Source organism: Balaenoptera acutorostrata, chromosome 1 (genome assembly GCF_949987535.1).
Source record: "Balaenoptera acutorostrata chromosome 1, mBalAcu1.1, whole genome shotgun sequence".
Lineage (NCBI taxonomy): Eukaryota > Metazoa > Chordata > Mammalia > Artiodactyla > Balaenopteridae > Balaenoptera > Balaenoptera acutorostrata.
The window spans coordinates 7,498,656-7,517,326 of record NC_080064.1 but is presented as its reverse complement, the minus strand read 5'-3'; the positions used below and the strand labels follow the sequence as shown (position 1 = coordinate 7,517,326).

Sequence of the window (18,671 nt, the reverse complement as noted above, 5' to 3'; positions counted from 1 at the left end):
ACATGGGCTTCAGTAGTTGTGGCTCACGGGTTCTAGAGCGCAGGCTCAGTAGTTGTGGCACACGGGCTCAGTTGCTCCGCGGCGTGTGGGATCTTCCTGGACCAGGGATCGAACCCGTGTCCCCTGCATTGGCAGGCGCATTCTTAACCATTGCGCCACCAGGGAAGTCCCAAACCTTGTTAATTTCTTCACCATCTTACTACCCCTAGCCCAAACCCCTTGTCTTTTCAATTCTTCACAAATTGTTTGTCTAAAAGATACAAAAGCTTTCTGCTCTGGTGACTTCTTTGAGTCTCATATCTTTGGGGGGTTTCCATACATATGTATGTGTTTAAATTTGTTATTCTCCTGTTACTCTGTCTTTTTATTACAGGGCAGGTGTGGGGAGGTCTCAGCCGAGAACTTAGAAGGGTAGAAGGAAAATCATTTTTCTTTCTCTATAGCATTTTTAGGTGTGGTCAGGTAAGAAAGCTGAGTAGGGACAAGACTAAAAAGGCTACGGTTGAAAAAAAAAAAAGATGAAACTAACAACAACCAAAAAAACAAAAAACAAACAGTTAAATGTTTGTTTTAAGTTCTATTGGGAAAAACAGGAAGACTCTGAAAAATAATCCTCCTCAAAGGCGGAAGACGGTTACCACAGTTATTCACATAATTCCCCTGTTCTTTTGTTCCCTTGATCTTTTTACTCTCAAGGCACAAGGATGAGGGAACCTAATTACAGGAGTGTCTGGCTCTTGCTTGCCTGCCGTCTTTACATATTTTCATTAATCTCTGAGACTCTCACCCCCAGGTAACTCAAAAAGTGGCTCATCTGTAGTTAAAAAGCAAAGTTAATTAGAATCTGGAGCTTCCTTCTTTCTTTTGCCAATTCCCCAAGCTTAGACCAAAAAAGTCTGTCTGAACTGAGGCTTCCAGAGTTTGTGATCTGGGGGTGGGGGAGGGGAGGCACAGAGTGCCTCATGAGTGACACTCACGTCTGCAATGCAACATGTCAACCCAAAAGCACGTGTGGTTGCAGGGAATCTCCCCAGGAAAGGTAGGAGCACCAGCCCTGGAGTTAGATCTGCCTTCGGATGACTGTCCTGATCTCTCCAGAGCCATATCCTCCCCTGTAAAAGAAGGGCCACCAGACATCGCCGACTTGGCCAGTAGAGGTAAGGAGCAATGGGACAGCACAGGTAGGGGGCTTCCAGCCGGACCTCGCGGTGGGGCACCTGGTTATATCCTGCATTCCACCGCGGTTTCCTGTGAGTCTTAGGTTTCCAATTCTAGCATGTGATCCTTGTGGGAGGACATGATGTCTTAGACTTTTTTATACATTTTAGAGAAGAAAAGCTATTCCTCTGTTTCTGGAAAAGGTCAATTGTGAATTTTTATTCTGAGAAAATTAGAGTAAGGGGATAAAAAGGGTGCCTGGAACATCAGGGGACTGTGTGAATCACACATCAAAGCTCACGAAAGATACCCCGGGGGACTCGGGAAACTGACCTTCTAGAATCTCCTTGTGAAAACCTCTAGATGTGTTTGAGAAGCTGTTGAGGGTAAGGAAATTCAACGAAAGGCTAGGAAATTTTTAAAAGTTGGGTCCAAACTTGAAGAAGGTAAAAAGAATGAAGCTGGCAATATTAGACTAAACATATTTACTGAGCTGCAGCTTAAAGATCATTTAGTTAAGACAGGGGCAGGGGGCTTGTGTAAGTCACCCAATCAGATCCACAGCAGTCAGTACCTGGGAGATACCAAAGTGCACAGCACCTAGTGGCAGGGCAGGAATAAAGACGCAGACGTAGAGAATGGACTTGAGGACACGGGGTGGGGCGGGGGGGAAGGGGAAGCTGGGATGAAGTGAGAGAGTAGCATGGACATATATACACTACCAAATGTAAAATAGCTAGCTAGTGGGAAGCTGCTGCATAGCACAGGGAGATCAAATCGATGCTTTGTGATGACCTAGAGGGGTGGGATAGGGAGGGTGGGAGGGAGGCTCAAGACGGAGGGGATATGGGGATACATGAATACATATAGCTGATTCACTTTGTTGTACAGCAGAAATTAACACAACATTGTAAAGCATTTATACTCCAATAAAGATGTGAAAAAAAAAAAAAGTGGGCAGCAGCAGAGGGAACGGCAGCTAACATGTTCTGCCCCATACAACATGGCAGTCATCATGCTAAATGTTTTTACATTTATCATGAAGGCTTTAAAACATGGTGGCCAATTCTCATAGAAAAGGCATCTATGTCTCCTCCCCTTAAATCTGGGTGGGCTTTTGACTTCCTTGACTAAGAGAGTATAGCAGGAGTGGTGCTAAGTGACTTGAGAGTTTAGGTCATAAAAGGTCATACAGCTCCCACTTTGGTTTGGAACCAAGCACCAATGCTTGTTGTTGGAGTTCTGGCATCAAGAAAGTGTGACCCAGAGCCGCCATGCTGTGAGGAAGCCCCAGCCAGAAAAAGAAGCCAGTGTAGGCACTCAGGTTGACAGTCCCATCTGAGCCCAGCCTTCGAGTCATCCCTGCCCAGGCAACTAGACAAGTGAAGAAACTTCCAGGTGATTCCAGCCGCCCCCCCCCCACCGCAACCCGATGTTCAAGTAATCCGCAGCCCTTTGAGAGTCTTCCCTGCTGACCCCAGACACCACAGAACACAGCCAAGCTGTCCTGTCCAGCCCTGTCTGAGTTCCTGGCCCACGGAATCCATGCCCATAATAAAAACATTGTTACTTGGTATCTCTAAGTTTGGTGTGGTTTGTGCAGCAGTACATACCTGGGACTTTATCTTATCAAATCATCAAAACAACCCCACAAGGTAGCTATTATCATCATCTCCTTAAGGAAACTGAGGCCCAAGACTTACCCAAAGTTACACAATAAGTGGCTGAGCAGGGATCAGAGCCCACATCTACCAACAGCTAAAACTGCTTCTAACAATGAATCATCCACCTCCTGTAGGGCACAAGGGTCGCTTTTTTTGTGCATGATATATGCTCATTTTATCATGACCCAGTCCTGCCCCTCAAGACAATCTTACGGACCACTTGGAAAAGGAGGGGTCTCCGGAGACTCTGTTAGATGATGTGACCAGGTGCCCTGGTGGGAAATGGTCAAAACCACCGGGATGAGTCCTGGGCCTGTTCTAGTCAATACCCTTCTTGACGACGGGAATGAAAGGAAATTCAAAAACTGGCTCACCCATTCGATAGAAATGCAAACAGAATTCACAAATACCTGGAGAAAGAATCTGTAAAAATTATTCTAACAGAAGTGGGTAAATCTGGTAGAACCAAGTTCAAGGCTATAGATAATTACATGTCAAGCTCCCTAATTACAAATACAGAGTAGGGGGAGAGGGAAGAGGCCTCAATAGAGCATGGAGCCCAGAGAACTCAGAGCTGACCCAAAGCTCATTCAGAGGCAGCACCGTAAGCCCTTCATGAACGAGCCTGCTGGGTCCTGGATCTCATAAGGACCATTCTCTATATGAAGCTATATCCAGGTACTTGCCTTTCCTGGTAGTCACACCTTTGTGCAGCTCCCCCACCCACATTATAGCAGGGTTGTGACCAAAAGAATATGGCAGAGTGATGCCAGGTCACCTTCTAGATTAGGTTATAAAAGACCGTGGGGCTTCGGTCTTGGGCAATCTTTGTCTCCTTCTCTCTATTTTTCTCTTTCTCTCATCTATTTTTCTCTTTCTCTCATCTATTTTTCTCTTTCTCTCATCTATTTTGTTTTCTCTTTTCTCTTTCTCTCATCTTTAACTCTGGGCTAAGCCAGCAGCCATGTTGTAAGGACACTCAAGCTGCCCTATGAAGAAGCCCACGTGGCAAGGAACTGACACATCAAAACCTTGGCAGGTACCTCCAGCCACATACACCTGCAGCCCCAGCTGCTCCCAGATTCTGACCCAAAGAAACCGAGATGGTAAGTGTTTGTTGTTTAAGCTAAGTTTTGGGATAACTTGTTACCTAGCAATAGATAACTAATACACTAATGGCTGCCGTGTTCCTTGCTGTGTGGCCCAGCACCTGCTCCAGGCTTAGTATAGCAGAGGCTCTGTCCAATGCCTGCGACTGAATAAACAGTCAGTACAAACAACTCCTCCACTGTAATTATGAGTCAGACACGTTCCTAAAGAATCAGCAACAGGCCGAGTGAAAGAAGCCAGCCACAGAAGACCACATCCTGTATGATTCCATGAGTATGAAATGCCCAGAACAGGCAAGTCCATAGAAACAGAAAGTAGACCAGTGGTTGCCTAGGGCAGGGGGGGTTGGGGAGAACTGGGGAGTGACTGCTAGTGAGTACAAGGTTTCTTTTTTGAGTGATGAACACGTTCTAAAATAGATTATGGTGATGGTTGCACAATTCTGTGAGTATATTAAGAAACCACTGAATTGTGAATTTTATGGCATGTGAATTATATCTCAATAAAGCTTGTTTTCTTAGAAAAGGGGGAGAGGAGGGCTTCCTTGGTGGTGCAGTGGTTAAGAATCCACCTGCCCACGCAGGGGACATGGGTTCGAGCCCTGGTCCGGGAAGATCCCACATGCCGCGGAGCAACTAAGCCCGTGCGCCACAACTACTGAGCCTGCGCTCAAGAGCCCGCGAGCCACAACTACTGAGCCCATGTGCTATAACTACTGAAGCCCCCGCACCTAATGCCCATGCTCCGCAACAAGAGAAGCCACCACAATGAGAAGCCCACGCACCGCAAGGAAGAGTAGCCCCCGCTCACCGCAATCAGAGAAAGCCCGCGCGCAGCAACGAAGACCCAACTCAGCCAAAAATAAATAAATACATGCATAAATAATAAATAATTAAAAAAAAAAAAAGGGGAGAGGAAACCAGGCGAGGTCACTGTCCAAAATGGGAAGTGGCACCAAGGGAGGCTGGTTCCCCACAGGACTAGGAAAAGCCTTGGGATTCTCAAAAGTGGAGGGCCCCCTCCCCCATGCCTGGAGCAGAGCACATGCTAAGATCTCAGGGAGGCGAACCAATGTCTTGGGCACCATGGGGTGGGGTGGTCTACGCCAGCCCACCCACTCAGTGAAAGGGGGTCTGTGTGCTCATCATACAGGGTCTCAAGCCGCCTGGAGCCCAACATGCAAGGCCTGGACATGTCCCTGACTTCCCATCCCCCAGAGACCATTCCACCCACCCATGGTCGACACCCAGCTCTCCTGGGCTGGCTTTTCCACCTGCCCAAGCCAAGGCCCTTCACGCAGAAGAGGGGGGGCCACAAACCCACAGGCTGCAACTGTCCCAAAGGACAGGCGGGCTCCGCAAATGAGCCGATCCTACAGGGGAGTCACCCAATGATGCAGGAAAGTCGGTCCTGGCTGAAAGCCCCCAGAAGAAGCAGTGAATTTAGGGCAAAGAAAAGGACTTAAACGACACAGAGCACACTTGTACCTCGTATCTAAGAGGTGGTCAAGACTGGAAACAGAAACAGCTTCAAAGCAGACTTTGAACAAGTGTGTCTCACAGAGGCCTTGGGGTGGTCAGAATCTTCCGTCTCTCTCTGGCCTCTGAGGTTGGTTTCGGAGTCAAGAGTCTCACAATGTGAAGAAGCCAGCGGTCGGACCCAAAGAGCTCTTCACTGCACCCTCCCAGAGTCTAGGGTGAGCCTGGGGGCCCGGGGAACCTAATGAAAGTATACACACAAATGTTCTCCTAAGAACATTTTCTGGGGAGAAGGTCTGAGATTTTTCAGCGGATTTTCCTTTCTTTTCTTTTCTTTTTTTAAGTTGCGGCATGCGGGATCTTTAGTTGCGGCATGTGAACTCTTTAGTTGCAGCATGCGAGATCTAGTTCCCTGACCAGGGATCGAACCCGGGCCCCCTGCATTGGGAGCACGGAGCCTTAGCCACTGGACCACCAGGGAAGCCCCAGCAGATTTTCAAAAGGATTTAAAATCTGAAAAAGGTTAGAAACCATTGAGTGGTGGATTTCTAGGGCAGGTGGATGATAGATTTTTCTTTCTTCCTTTGGCAAATCTGTATTTTTAACAAACTTTTCATAACTAGCTTGTATTGATTCTGTACAATTAAATCTATATAGTATACACACACACACACTTATAAAATAGCACATATATTAAAAACATGCGCATGCATGATCTAGGAAAATCACAGCCTATGACACCTGGAAGATGTAGACCACCCCAATCTCAAGACCCCCAAGAAATTAATATCTTTTAAAGCTACAAACTCGACTTCCTCTCTTCTCTCCTGATCCCAAACTAGTCACACACACACACACACACACACACACACACACACACACACACACACATTCAGGGTGGCAATGGAGATGGGTGCCCCTCATAAGGGTCTCAGCTACTTGGCAGTTTACTCCATTCTCCTGGGTACCCCCTTCCCAGGCTCAGCCCCCAGCCTCCTTCTCCACCCAGCCATGGGCTTACATGTCCTTCTCTCCTGTTGTCATGAAACCCTAGATCTGCAGACAACCTGTAAGCCTTGGGGATGACACAGAACTCTGAACGTCTCATTCCATCAGCCATCACCTGGTCCATCTCTCCTTGGCAGGTGGCCCCGTGCCTCCTCCTACCACTCCCAGGTCTCCAGGCTGCTCCTGCCCTGGGAGCCTCTGGGATAAGTTCAGAACAACAGCCTCTTCATCAGTTATCAGGCCCGTCTTTGGGGCTACAGCAAGCAGCTCCCATCACTGAGCGTCTACCACAGTCAGGCACATTTTAGGTGCCTTATGTCCATTTTCGAATTTAATGATCACAAGTAGCCCTGAAGGCAGGCCCTCTGTTTCACAAAGGATGAGGGTGGGGCTCAAGGAGGTTACGCTGCACAACTAGTGATGGGAGAGGCAGATGTGAACCAGGTTGACCCCAGAGCCCTGCTCTTACCAGTGTACCACACTGCCTTTCCTGGGTCAGTGCAAAGGAACCAGACTGGGGCCACTTGGTCAAGAAGACACCTGAGTCCCGATGCCCTGATTGTGTCACCCATTAGCTTGAGGACCCTTAGGTGGACTTCCCACAAAAGTTTCAAGAGTTGGGGAAAGGAAGCAGTTGAGATTTCAGAGGCCAGGCCCTGCTTCCTCTGTACAGAGGGGGGAGAATGGGCGCCACCTGGGCAGGCTGGGGCCAAGCTGGGTACCGGAAGCTGCATCCTCCTGGCACTTCTCTGTAGAGGAACAGATCCCAGGAAGACACTCCACCAGACAAAGGACCAGCAAGAAGAGAAAGGCTGCCTGGACCCCAGCTCCTCCGCACAGCCAATGGACTCCCAGAGGCCTCAGCCCTCCTCCCACCTGGGATCCAGATTCCCCTGCCCCAAATAAATGCTTCCTCCTGGGAAATAGGTGGCCACATGTGGAGACAGTACAGGACAGGGGTTAGGAACAGGCTCTGCCACTTCCTAGGGCAATACCCAGGAAGTGCCTAGGTAATACCTAGGCACTTCCTGGGTCATACCTACGGAAGTTACTAAACCTTTCTGTGCCTCAGTTTCCCCTTCTGTAAAACAGAGATCGCAATAGTGCTTAAAAGAATAAATTAGTATTTTCAAAGTGCCCAGAACACTGCCTAGCAGAGTGGGGGGGCTACAGAAGTGTCTGTGTTGTTATTATTATCAGACAAAGACAGAGCAAGTTAGAGCAATGAAGGTGGCAATTCAGAGCTGGCCAATAGCAAGGTTCATTAGTACAAATGCTGCTGATTGGATCTGCAGCAAAAGAAACTGGTGTGAAAGGCCTCCCTTCTAGAGCTTGCTGTGCTCGTCTCAGAGTGAGGGGCTGGTGTCGTTGAGATGGGAGTTCTAAGTCAAATCCCGCCCCTCGCCCAGGCTCTGTGATTCCGACGTCTTACCTGACCTCGCCCTAGCAGAATCAGGGCAACCATGCTCTGCCTTTGCTCTTGAAGACATCCTGACCACTCATGCTGACCACTCGGGGTGCCAGGCTGCCAGGTCCTGGTCTCTGCAAGAGCTGGCTGTGATTGTGCCCAGATATACCCATGCCAGCTGTTCACCTTTGTAATGACACAACGTGGTAAGTGGATAAGTGGATGAAATCCGGGTGTGTAAAAAGAAAGAGTTGTTTCCATGAAGACGGAACTGACTGCTTTAGAAATAATAAAGACAAGTCACTAAAACAAAAGTTTCCGTTGAATGAGACTGAGCAAAGCAACTGTAAAAGATAGCGGAGAGGGACTTCCCTGGTGGTCCAGTGGTTAAGACTCCACACTCCCAATACAGGGGGCCCAGGTTCGATCCCTGGTCAGAGAGCTAGATCCCGTGTGCCGCAACTAAGACCCGGTGCAGACAAATAAATAAATAAATATTAAAAAAAGGAGAGAGAGATAGGGGAGAAGAATAAAAATTGACAAGGTCGATACGCCTTACGTAAGAATGATGAACCGATCAAACAAAAGCTCTTGGCCTTACATCAGTACATCAACGTACATCGATGTTTTAAGTTAAAATAAAATGCTTAGATTCGAGGTGTAGCATGTTAATTAGGTACGTAAACCAAAGTTGCAGTTACTCAACCAATGAATCACGTAGGATAAAAGGGCTCTTATGAAGCTAGACATTTCTTGTCACAGTTGCGTCTAATCTAATCGCTCTTTTGCCTTAATCTATGTTTTTCAAGCTATAGTTGAAGGCACTGGGCTGGGAGTAGCGGAAGCCGCAGGAAAAACATAAACATCTTCCCAGAGCATCCATCTGACTCAAGTAAGGGAGAAATAGTCCTCATAGCAAAACAAACATGGATTATCATGGAATAGAATGTAAAATTAATGTTACTGTTAAAAATAAAACTTGAAGCTTCAAAGCAAGGTCACAGTTGGGGTGGGTTGCTGCAGGCTAGGGTCGGAATCCCATCTCCTCTGGCAGGAAGAGCGGGTGGGAAAGTTGGAGAAGCACAGTCCGTGAGGGTCAAGGTCACTGCCAGCTGCCCAGCCATCTCCCAACCACTTTCCCACAAACCTGCAGCACAAGGGCTTCTGGGACAGCTGCCTCCAGAGCAGCTTGCCCACTTGGGCACCCCCGTCTCGCTGCTGCAGCTTGCAGGTGACAGGGCCAAGCCAGAGCCCACTGCCATGGCCAAGGCCACTTGATGGCAGACCTCACTAGAAGACCTCAGCTCCACCCTCCTCAGCCCCTGTCCTCCAAGCTCCTTCAGACCTTGAAGGGTTAGAAAAAGCTGAAAAAACTAAACCTTCTGGTTTTGGCACATCTGAGAGGAACAGGCTGATAACAAAGGACAAAGCGATTCCAACCTTTATCTGTAAAATGGCGGTATTTATTAATACACAACCTGTGCATTCCAAAAAGATCATTCATGGGAGGGTCAAATAAGATAGTGGTTGAATAAACCTTAGCATGCAAGCAAACCTCAATGACTTATGACAAAGATACCTGTCATTTAAAATCCATTCACTCCTACAGCGTGGGCTGCAAAGATTCATTCATCCACTGGCAAAAACAGCAACTTTTGGATGCCCATTACCAAGTACAGGTTTTTCCTTATTTCTAATCCTCATGACAATCCAGTAAAAAAGAGCTACTGTTATCCCAATTTTCAGGTGAAAACCTGGAGGCTCAGAGAGGTTAAGCAACTCGTCCAGGTCACTATGTGTTAGGGGTCAAAGCCAAGATCTGAACTTCTGTCCAATTTTAAAGCTCGGCTTTTTTTTTTTTTTTTTTTAATTGGCTGAGTGGCACGTGGGACCTTAGTTCCCTGACCAGGGATCGAACCCGTGCCCCCTGAGTCTTACACTGGACCACCAGGGAAGTCCCAAAGTTCTTGCTTCAGACGCGAACATAAGGCTTCCTTTCTACCCATTCTCAAAACACTGTGCCTCCCACTGTGCTTCCCGCTGGAAATATGAAGCCGCGCACATCTTACGAAGCTGCCACATATTAGACGTGCTGCTGCACTTAATTTAAAAATAGACCACGCTTCATCACTGGTTTCCCAATGACAGTAGATGACCTGTAGTATTCAAATATTCGTCACACCACACAATAAGGAAAAAAGATTCATGACCCAGTGAGCCGGCTTTTGGACCCAAGAGCCATCAGAAACAGGAGGTGTGGTTTTGCTCACCTCTTCATTGGCTCTGAACATGAGAAATGTTTTTTAATGGAGTTTTTTGAGAGGGACAGATAAAGGGGAAAGTTAGGGGTTTTCTTGTGTTTTTTCCCCTTTGAAGAAATTTCTCACGAAGCTGTTTATTTGAGACCAAGACCCTGGTTTTATTAACTTCCTCCTCAGACACAGATCAGCAGCAAAGAGGAAAATGCATGCATTAAAATGGATAAATAATCTGTGTGCTGGACTTACATCCCCCCTCACCTGAGGCTACCTGATGCCCACTTGAGAGGAGCATGGAGGCCTCTTTACTCCAAGGGGCTGCAAAAGCCTGCTTCATGGGCAGCAACCCAAGCTGGTGCCAAAGCCCCCAGAGTCCCACACCTGAAACACCTGCCTCAGTTTCCCAAACTGCATGAAGGGGCATCAGGATGTGGATGCAGAACAGTCACCAAGATGAATTCTGGACTCCACCATTTGTAAGCCTTTACCCCCACTTCCACGCTATGGAGGCAACAGTACCGTAGAGCACAGGGTCCTGCAGCCCCTCACAGTCCCGCCTTTCAGCGAGGTTAAGCATCACCTGGCATCGGTTCACGTATTTGCCCCAGGGAGGCTCACACCCAAATGCAGCCAGCCACACAGCCAGCGAAAGGATCCATTTCGACAGAGAGGGGCTGTCAGCTTCCTCCTAGGATCGGCTACCTTTACAGCAGAAAAATGGATCCCTTTGGCTTAAGTGTAAACCGTCTCTCCTTGCAGAAACAAGGTGAATTGTGAGAGTGAATGGAGACTTGTTACATTAAAATAATGATAATAACGAAAACAGCTAGTGTTTACTGAGTATCAGCTATGTGCTAGGTGATGTTCATTATCCAGTTTATCTCACTTAATCCTTAACACAACCCTAAGAATAGGTCCCTTTAGCTTCACTTTATAGAAGAGGAAACCGAGGATCAGAGAAGGTAAGTAATCTACTCAAGGTCACACAGCAGGGTTGTGGAGAAACTACAGTTTAAATTCCAGAGTTCCATCCAATTCCAGAGTTCAAGGGTTTAACTACTGTATTACACTGCAGCAAACCTCATGCTGTACATAGAGCTAGCAACCAAAAAGAAAGCTATTTAGTCTCATTGCAAAAACAAACAAACAAAAAAAGAGAAAGAAAACAAAGCATATTTAAGATGACTAACTTTTAGGCCTATTAGTAAAACATTTTTTTCCAATATTATTTTAAATGCCAGCAAGAGTGTCATGAAACTATTATATATCACTGGGATAAACTGGTCCTATCTTTCTTGGAAAAACATTTAGCTTCAGGAGCCATAAAAATGGTCAATGCCTTTAATGTGATAATTTGTGAAAATAGTCAATGCCTTTAATGTGATAATTCGTGAAAACTCAGATACCTAAAAATATCCGTTACAGTATTTCAAAAGTGGTGTGTGTGTGTGTGTGTGTGTGTGTCTGGAAGCAACATAAATGTCCCACAATGGAGGATGACCAAGAAAATGATGGTGTCCCTGCATTAGGACACTTATACTGTCAATAAAAGGACGGCCAGGTGATGAAGCAATGTGGAAAAATGCTAATGTGCCCATGTTAAGTGAAAAAGCAAGTTACAAAAGCACATGCTTTGCCCCTCAAAAAATTAAGTATAGGATTACCATATGAGCCATCAATTACACTTCTGGTTATATATGCAAAAGAATTCAAAGCAAGGACCCAAACAGATATCTGTATATCCACGTTCAAAGTGGCATTATTCACGATAACCCCACAGTGGAAGCAACCCAAGTGTTCACTGATAGATGACTGGATAAGCAAAATGTGGTCCATCCATACAATGGAATATTATTCAGCCCTAAAAAAGAAGGGGATCCTGACACATGCTGCAACGTGGATGAATCTAGAGGCTATTATGCTAAGTGAAATAAGCCAGTCACAAAAGGACAAATACTGTGCAATTCCACTTAGATACCAAGAGTAGTCAAATTCAGAGACAGGAGGTTGAATGGTGGTTTCCAGGGGCTGGGTGGAAAGGGGTATAGGGAATTAGGGTTTAAGGGGTAAAGAGTTTCAATTTTGCAAGACAAGAGAATTCTGGAGATGGATGGTAGTGATGGTTCATAACAAGGTGAATGTACGTCAAAATAGTAAATTTTATATATATTTTACCACAATTGAAACATAAAAATTAAGATAAAAAAGCACATGCCTACTAGTCACAATTAAAAATGCACATTTTAAAAAAGGAAAAGATACCCAAATTGGCAGTGGCTACGTTGGGATAGTGGGAAAATAATAAATCACTTACAGATCACCTTCTACACACCAGCTCCTTTACAGACGTTATGTGTTTCACTGTGTGCCTGGCACTTTACCCATGAATATATGAAATCTTTAAGACTGGCGGTAATATTGCTATTTCAATGTTAACAACTGGGGATTCTGAGGCTTGCGATTTCCCCCAAAGAGAGTGAAGCAGAAGCGAACTGAAATACCACTTTAGAAACAGCCACACCCATCACTCCCAACACTCTCCCTCTTGGCTCAGAAAGTAGGTGGGCTTGGAAAGCACCCATTTCTAGGAGAAGCTCAGAGAGCCTTCTCTGAATGGGTGAGGTCACCACTTCTGGGGCGGGAGTGGAGGGTTCTCTTACACACCAAGCTGGTGCAGCGCCAACCTCAGGCCCCAGGGACTGGGCCGACCCGCAGGGAGGGGAGAGTGGGCCATATTTTGGAATGACCCAAAGAGAGTCAGTGTTTGTCTGCAAGGAGAGAGTGAGGAGGGAGGTTCCCGGGCTTTTAAATTTTTTTTTTTTCCATCTTGAAATTGGCAGCATTTCTGATATGATTGCAGGGGATTTCCACCAACCAAATAGAAAATTCAGTTTTAGCATTAACTGTAAGGAGAGAGGAGTTTTGCAACCTTTGTCATTTTTGAAACGCTGGCAGTGGCACCAAGACGAGAATGTTTTCCTCCCTCTCAAATCAGTCAGGCTCCAGCCATCCTTGGCTGGCGGTTAATTACCACACGCGTCTCACTCCCAGACAGCAGGGCACTGACACTCCCTGACCCGCCCAGAGCGCTGCCCTCCCGACCTGCCCCTCCGACAGCTTGGCTGGGAAACGTGTTGGCCCCCTGGAGAGTGGCTGAAAGAGCTCTTCTGAGGCCCCACGGTAAGGAAACATTTGATGGGGCCCCAAGCCCCACGGTCAGACCCACAGAAGCAGCTGGAGGGAGGAAACTGCTCTCTAAACAAAAATGGTTTTGAAAAATAAGCCAGCCAAAGGGGAATTGCTTCGTAAGTTGCACATTCACTTCTCCCTTTAACTGTGCAATTGAAGAAAAACAAGGTGAAGCAGGAACTAACCCCTCACATCCCCCCATTCACCCCCACCCCCACCACCACTATCTCCCTTTACCAGGAACAAAGGCTAACTGGGTCTGAGGCTGGTCTCTATTTGTGGATTGTCTGTGCCGTGTAAGCTCCCCCGGGGGCTGGTACCCGCCCTGCCTGCCTGCCTTGTTGTTAGCACAACCCCTTGGCCCGCCTCCCCGCCCCCCCTCCACCCCGGGGGATCACGGTAAACACTTGCTAAACGTAATAAAGCAAGAGAAGGGATGGAGCCCGCAGCATCATGCAAAGATATGCTTTATGTGCCCTCCCCGGGCATGGACCGAGGCTGCAGAAATGCAGCTTATCCTGCTGGGAAAGGGCATCGGCATGGCCGGGAGGGCCTCTGGGGCAGTTGCCCTAATTCCAGAAACAGCTATATTCGCAGAGTGGCCAGCGTTGTTTCCAAACATGGGTGGAGAAGGTGAGGGGAGTAGAGCTCAGAAGGAGGTAATCTTGGCTGTCTTTAGAGCTGGCAACTGCCGACTAGGTTTTGAGAGCACACCCCATCCTCCCACCCAATCCCCACACTCCAGGGTGTCTTCCATTACTTTGGTGAAAGCACCAAAAGAGAATCAACCTCAACATGTGCTAGGCAGTGCTCTCACGAGCCAGGATGGACAGAATCTCAAAGTCAAGAAATCAAGCCACAGCAGGGCATGGAAAGGCTAAAGGGTTGGCAATTTCTACTCTAGAGAGAGCAGAAGAGAAAGCTCTGTTCCTGTCTCCTTGTGTTTGGTGACAGCCTGCTAAATCAGAAGAATCTTCGTCCCCACTTGTCACATCAATCAAACCGGGTGGGCAACGGTAGTAGGGTTTTACAGGAGAGTATCCAGGTGGCTCTGAAAGGACACCCCGAGTCCCCCGTCCCCACAACAAGAGAACTACTAGCAAACATTCTCCTTCATCTGCAAGCAGCTACACCATCAGATGATTAAACGCTTTGGCATCTGAAGGAACTGGGATTCTGGATCAGCTAATTGTAAACGTGTGGGTCGGGAAGTTATTTAACTTTTCTGAGCCTTCGTTTCCTCCGGTGAAAATGGAGACATCATTCAGCTCCTATGGTTAACCAAAAACCATCTGTAAAAACGGTCAGTTCTTTGGAGGGGAAGAGTTCCCTGTGGTACCATTCACTTGACAAGAACACCAAGGCACTGTCAGTCACTCCAGGGGTGCGCACCCCTTCGGGAAGTGCTCGGTGGGATTAGTCCTCGGTTTCAAAGTCCCTTTGGAGCAGTGAACCTTTCGCTCCGAGATTCCTGGGGAAGGAACCCGCTCCCGGCCCCAAGGCACAACCGCCCCGCACACACACGTGACCGTGCAGGACATTTCTCAGGGTGGCGTCCACTGGGGCTCTGCAGGAGCCCGCGGGAAGAAGCCCCACTTGATGGTACGGTGGGGTTCGAGACCCCACAGGTCCCTCCTTCCAGGGGACACCTGAACGAAGTGAAAGCCGCTCAAATCATCCGAGGGCGCCAAAGCGCTCCATCTGCAAACTGGGGGGATCCCAACGGTGCTGCGCGAGAACCTAGTACGTGGGCCGCCCCAGGCCGCCCCCCACTCCGACCCCGGAAATCCCATCCCCACCCGCTTCCCCTCCGGGAGCGCGCTTTTCGGGGCCTCCTATCAGTCCCCTCCTGGCCCCCTGGACCTCCATCTCCCCACCGGAGCAGGGAGCAGACGGCAAAGCAGTGCCCCCCATCCTGGTCCCCAAGAAAGTTCTCCCTGTTCCCCTCTCCTCGATCTCAAAGAAAGGGGTGCAGAAGGCGAAGCCTAAATAAAAACAGGAAACGCGATTTTAAAAAAAAGAAGAAGCCTCATTCAGGCTGAATTACGGGTAAGAGTATTTAAAAGAAGAAAGAAAAAAAAGAGTCCGGAAATGCAAAGCTGAAGGCGGTTTTGCCGCCGTAACCCGGGCCCAGCCGCAGATCCGGGGGCTGATCTCCGCCGCGCGGCTCTAGTAAACACGCGGTGAGCGGCGCCCGCGGCCGGAGCCCGGCCGGGGCGGGCCGGAGAGGGACCGGCCGCGCGTCCACGTGCCCGGCAACGTCCTCCCCGGCCGCTCTCCAGCCCAGGGCCCCGCTCACCAGAGCTGGGGAGGGCGCGCCGGGCCAGGGCGCCGGGGTGGGATGGGGAGGGTGGGAGGGAGGGAGATGCAAGAGGGAGGAGCTATGGGAATGTATGTATATGTATAGCTAATTCACTTTGTTATAAAGCAGAAACTAACACACCATTGTAAAGCAATTATACTCCAATAAAGATGTTAAAAAAAAAAAAAGCACCCCACGTGTGCGCACCCCTCTCCCCACCGCTCGACGGGAGCAGGGGGGCGGCACCGCCGTTAAGGAGAGTAGCCTGCACCCCGCTGCGCGGCCGGGGCGCCCTGGGGTCCCGCTCGCCAGCGCCCGGGACAGGGCGCACGCGGCTGAGCGCTGTCCGTCTCCCCGCGCCTCGGCGGGTGCACGCGAGGCCGCACCGCCGCTGGGAGCGCAGCCCGTACCCCCGCCGCCGGGCCCGGGGGCTCCCCCGTCCCGCTCTGCGGGGCAAGCAGTCCAGGCGCAGGGGAGCTGGGCGCACCCCTCTCGGCGGACGCTCAGGGGGCGGCCCCGACCCCGCGCACAGCCTTGGCCCAGGTCCTGGACGCGGGCGGGCGCACAGAGCCGGGCGCATGGGCTGTACGCGCCGGGAGAAGTCCGCAAGCCGGTCACGCGGCTCCCCGGGGTCCCCCGATGTCCCCGGCCCCGGTCCTCTCCCCCACCTCGCAGACGCAGCCAGAGGCGAGCGCTTACCGGTCCCGGCGCGGCTGGCAGGGGCTGGGGCGGCTCGGGCCGGCGGCCGCTGGGAGCGACGGCACTGGGCGCGAGTGAGCCTCGAGGGAGGGAGGCGGGGCGCGATACGGGCGCCCCGCCTGCTGACAGCCCGCACACTCCACTTCCCACTTTGTTTCCTTTTTACTTGCAACAGGAAAAACAACAGGTCCTCCCGCCGCTTCTCCTGCCGCTGCGCCCTCCCCTCCCGCCCCCCAAGTCCCCACCCCGTCTGCGGGTGGAGGGGCATCATTCCAGGGCCTCTGGAAGCTGCACCTTGACCTTCTTCAAAACAAGTTTATATGTATTTATATATAAAAGAAAACAACCAAATAAAGGTCCTAAGAACCCATAAGAGCCCCACGCCTTCCACATTCACACACTAAAGAATTTCAACAGTGGCGGGAGAAAAGCTGGAGGCAGCCAGGAGCGCCCCCAAAGCCAAGTGCAGGGAACTGGACAGGAGGGAGGGTAAGTGGGGCGGGACTTGGAGCTCAAAGTCCCACTCCGCTCAGCCCTGGAGGGAAACGGTGGCCTCCAGGCTTTGATGGGTAGAGAGCATGGGCGTTGGGGGTCAACGCCCCCCCACGCCCCGCCCCGCCCCGCCCCAGATTACAGTAGTGGCTTCAGATCCTTCTAGGATGTGATGGGGGATGAGCCAGTCAATAGCTTAATCAAATGACTTAAAGGACCCTCCCCAACCCAGCCTGGGAGGTAAAGCACCTGTTTGGTTCCCTTGGACAGAGGAGGACACTGAGGCTTGGGAAGAGGCTCTTTCTATCCAAGAGATTCCCTGGCCTCTCAGGACCATCTTGGGCTCAGTGCTGGCTACAGCAACGGAAGCAGCAGGCGGTTCTGTGTCTAGCCAGGAAAGGGGAGAGAATTTGGGCAAGAAGAGTGGGTTACTAAGTGGTCCCAGTTTTCTAAGATCTAGGCTGCAGGCTCTGATCTCTCAACTGGATGATACCTGTGGAGGAACCAGGAGGGACCATGGGTCTCTTTGGCAGAGAATGTTGGGTCTGTCCCCCAGGAGTGTACATCCTTCCCAACAGAACATCTGAGGCTCACAGCCTCACTCCTACCCCACGCCAGGACCACTCCAGGGCGATACTGTCAAAAGCCGGAAGAGAAATGGACATTTCAGAGAGAAAATCTGATGGCAGGTTTGGATGTTTCCGAACATCTGTCCTAGCCCTGCTTTTGCCTGGTTGCAATTTAAACACTGCTTACTGATTTTCAGAGCTGGTCGTAAGAAACAGTCAGATGAGGAACGCTTTTGCATCATCCAAAGGAACTCTTCGTTGAATACGTATTTGCTGACAGCCAGTCAGATCATGCTTTGTAATATGCAAGACGGGAGACCTGCCAAGTGCTCAGATGTGCTTCACACGCTGTTATCTCTGATCTCGACAATAGCCTCCCAAGAGAAATCTTATCATCCCTACTTGAGAGATACGAAAACTGAGGCTCAGGAAGGTTGAATCCTTTTGAGGGGCCACACAGTCAGTGTCTAGCTGCTTCCAGATCCTCGATTATTTGCCCATGCCACACTGCTTATGCCCCAGTCCAAGAAGAAGTTTCACTTTCCTGAAACCCCAATGCACTTCCTTTTAGAAACCAAACCATAGGACTTATCCCCCTCTTTTGCCTGGGGTACCAGGAAAGTCAAGTTAACTGTGGCATCAAGTACAGTCAATATGGCCCCTCAAGTTCCCGGTAGACTTCTGCCTTCCTCTCTACAATTTCTGATTTCTCTTTCTCACTTTATTTTTAACTGTTGTCATGTGTGTTTTGGAGGAAGCTACTTCAAGTTCCTTTTGAATTGTAAGTGAAATGGACCCGCCAAGGTGGAGAATTTATAGCAGTCCTAGAAGAAAAGTGGCACTTGGGCTGTAAGGAAGTCAACACGTGTTACTCCCGTGACCTCCTGACTGGGAAAGACTTTGGTCCCATTTTATGGAAGGGAAAAGAGATCTTGGGTAATAAGGGGGCAGCTGGTCGGTGGAGAACAGCTCGGATGGACAGGAGGCACCCCGCGAGCCGCTCAGAGGAGCACACAGAGCCCTCCAGACCAGTTTCCTTCTGGCCTGCCACCTTGTCCTGCAGAACTTCCCCCTCCAAAAGCCAAGCCAGCCTCCACAGCTTCTCACGGATGCAGTAAGCATCTTTGCTCTGTTCAACCTCGAGTGCTTTCACCACCGCCACCCACACATGCCCGCAGCAGGCTTAACTCAGTGCAGCCAGAGCCAAGACGAGCACCCGGCTGCAGGGGTACAAGTGAGCAGCCCACTTCCTCAGCCCCTCCACAAAGGGCTCCAGACACCTGCCTCCATGCCCCGTCCTGGCACGAAGCCCACTTTGCTGAGGGGCCTTTCCATC

General features: G+C 49.7%; 1 protein-coding gene across 4 annotated transcripts in view; it reads right to left on the bottom strand.

The window, feature by feature from the left end:
* PIK3CD (phosphatidylinositol-4,5-bisphosphate 3-kinase catalytic subunit delta) overlaps positions 1 to 16,403 on the bottom strand; it is a 49,658-nt gene extending 33,255 nt beyond the window's left edge. For 3 of the 4 annotated variants that reach the window (XM_057545121.1, XM_057545139.1, XM_057545144.1), the window contains exon 1: positions 16,275 to 16,403. The gene's annotated coding sequence lies outside the window, so the exon portion shown is untranslated. The remainder of the gene's footprint in view (positions 1 to 16,274) is intronic. The other variant, XM_057545131.1, reaches the window with a different exon arrangement.
* Positions 16,404 to 18,671: the final 2,268 nt, after the last annotated feature.